General features: G+C 37.1%; 1 non-coding gene across 1 annotated transcript; it reads right to left on the minus strand.

Annotated features, from left to right (window-relative positions):
- Positions 1-1,258: 1,258 nt before the first annotated feature.
- LOC149003896 (small nucleolar RNA R71) lies at positions 1,259-1,365 on the minus strand. The gene has a single exon (XR_016170015.1). It is a non-coding gene; the product is annotated as a small nucleolar RNA R71 (small nucleolar RNA).
- Between the last annotated feature and the right edge of the window lie 1,778 nt (positions 1,366-3,143).

Here is a 3,143-nt window from a genome sequence, read left to right on the forward strand (position 1 = left end):
ATTCATTCATAATCTCGGACCACATAACCTGAGCAAGCCTACAGTCGTGCCTCTGCTTCTGGTGACGGGTGGTGTTGCATTTGCATTTTAACTATTTCTTTTTCCTTTTATTGCTTTGTTTATTTCTTTGTTTATTGCTTTGTTATTGTTCGCATTTTTTTTCCTGTCTTTTATTTATGCATTGATTGTGTTTAATTTATTTTTCGTTTCAATTCGATTGCATTAGACATATAGATTAGGATCGTTTAATTTAGTTAATTAGTTAACAAAAAAATTGAATCATTCCACTCTCGCATTACTATTAAGAAGTTCAAATTCTAAGTGGCATATCTCCCTGAGATCGACCCGTTAGCTACACGATACCGTGCGCTTGCGGTTACTTTTAAAAATTCTACAAACAAGTTTTTGGCGCCGTTGCCGGGGAGGTATTAGTCCACTTTGTTTTTCTCATTCTTAGGTAAATCGAAGTGATTTAAAAATAAATAAAATAAAATTCAAAGATATTACTCTTAACTTGAGTAGAAACAAAAACGTATAGTAGTCCCCACTCTACTGCAGAATCCCCAGGATTCGATTGTAGGTGGCTCCGAAGACTATACGGATTCCCTTGCTGTCAAACCTATAAGCGCTCAGCTATACGGCAACCTTACAGCTTTGGAATCATTGTTTCAATCTTTGTGGTGGGAAATTCATTACTTTCCCTTCGTTTTTGTTATTTTCTTTTCTTTTATTCTTTAGTACTTTATTTATTTTTTTATTTAAAAAAAATCTCATTCTTTCATAAGAGCCATTAATTGCATTAAGTGGTTAGTGCATGTGTGTCTGAACTCGTGATTCTACAAATAGAATTGTCTGAGTGTCTACCTTGACCATGGAAGGTCTACCTCCACCACCTCCACCTAAGAGTCTTAGGGATAGATTTTATCCTACCCGATCTGCACAACCTTCCTGTATACGTTTACCTGAAGTGAGGGGTAATAATCTTGAGCTCAAATCTCATTATCTATCTATGTTACCCCAATTTCATGGGCTACCTGATCAAGATGCATATTTGTTCCTTAGGGAGTTTGAGGAGGTTTGTGTCCTTATGAAGGTACAACAACTTACTGATGATGCCGTAAGACTACGGTTTATTACCTTTGCATTAAAAGACCAAGCCAAAAAGTGGCTTTATAGCTTACCTAGGGATAGCATTATCACATGGGAACAATTTACTGTTCTATTCTTGAAGAAATTCTTTCCTTTCTCTAAGACGAACAAAATAAGAAATGATATTCTTCAATTTCGTCAGAAACCCAATGAGTCCTTTGCTAAGGTAATGGAGAGGTTTCAAAGCCTTCTCCAAGAATGCCCTCACCATGGTATAGAATTATGGCATTTATGCCAAATAATTTATGAGGGTATCGATTACCAAACAAAGCAACTTTTGGAATCAATGTGCCCCACAGGATTTACATCATTCACTGATGATTCCGAAGCTTGGAATTTTCTTTTAGACCTAGCTGATAGAACTAGAGAATGGGAGTCAACCAAAGAGTCTGAAAGGACTAGTAGGGGATATTTTGTTGATAGCCAAATTCATAAGGAAGTACAAATAGATAACATTTTAAAAAAGTTAGAGACTTTGGTAGTTAAAGCTGCACCACCAAGTCAAGCACATTTTATTGACAAATCTATTGCTATGTGTGCATGGTGTCAGTCTCCTACACATGTAATTGAGGAATGCCCTAGCTATTCTGGAGGCCAACATGAAAATGTCAGTGCGATGTTTCCAAACCCGTACAGTAACACGTACAATCCTGGGTGGAAGAATCATCCTAACTTTTCATGGTCTCAAGGGCAAAACCAAAATGGATTAAGCAATTATTCCACACAAAATCACTTTGGTGCCCCTCAAAAGCAAAATGCCCAATTTTCTTATAATCCAAATATCCAATTCCCTCAAGCCCCAAATTTCCAGAATGCCAATTTAACTAGGCCTGTCAATCCACCTATTGTGCCTTATATGCCTCACATTGCACAAAATCAATCATCACCAGGTTTCAACAGAGGTAACAATCCAGAGTTTTCTTGTCTCTCTTCCTTAGAGAAGAATATGGAAATACTTTCCAGTACCTTCATGACTTCTATGCATAATATGGAAAAACAAATTTCCACTCTTGCAAGTGCTTTGTCTGAGCGAGAAAAAGGTAAAATGCCTAGCCAACCTGAGTTAAATCCTAGGATTCAGATTCAACAAAGACCACAAAATCAAGTCAACCAAGTTGAATCCTCCCATTCTTCTTTAGCTTCAATTAATTCTGTGTCTGCTTTGAGAAGTGGGAAAGGGTATTTAACAGGTGAGTCACATATTAATGAAAAAAGCGAGATCAGTGACCACTGTGATGAGGAGAATGTTCAAGTATCTCCTAATGAGAGTTTGTCTGAGAAACCCATAGAAGTTGAGGATGAGCCAGTTGCTTTAGCAATACCTAAGTTTGGTGAACCACTATCAGAAACTATGAGAAAAGAGCAAATTTCAAATGAGAGTTTTTATGTTCCTAAGGCCCCTTATCCTAGTCGTCTAGTTAATAAGAAGAAGACTGCAACTATGGAGAAAATTTTTGATGTCTTTAAAAAGGTAGAAGTGAATATCCCTCTTTTGGATGTCATATCTCAGATCCCCGCCTATGCAAAAGTGTTGAAAGATTTATGCACTCATAAAAGAATCACTAGCATTCCCAAAAAGGCGTTCTTGGCAGGTAACATTAGTTCCATCATTACTCAACCTTTAGTAGCCAAATATAAGGATCCAGGGAGCCCCACCATAGCTTGTGTCATAGGCAATACACACATTGAACATGCTTTACTTGATCTTGGTGCAAGTGTGAATCTTTTGCCTTACCATGTTTATAAGCAACTAGGATTGGGAGAATTGAAAGCAACTAGAACTACTCTTCAGTTGGCAGATAGGTCAGTTAAGATTCCTAAAGGGATGGTTGAAGATGTTTTACTGAAAGTGGGAGAATTTATTTTTCCAGTTGATTTCATTGTGCTAGATACTAAACCTTTTTCAATCAAGGATGAAATCCCAATAATTTTAGGAAGACCATTTTTGGCTACTAGTAATGCATTAATCAATTGTCGAAATGGCCTCTTACGAT

This window comes from Hakea prostrata, chromosome 9 (assembly GCF_041222555.1).
Source record: "Hakea prostrata isolate BN-2017 chromosome 9, UWA_Hpros_2, whole genome shotgun sequence".
NCBI classification, from domain to species: domain Eukaryota; kingdom Viridiplantae; phylum Streptophyta; class Magnoliopsida; order Proteales; family Proteaceae; genus Hakea; species Hakea prostrata.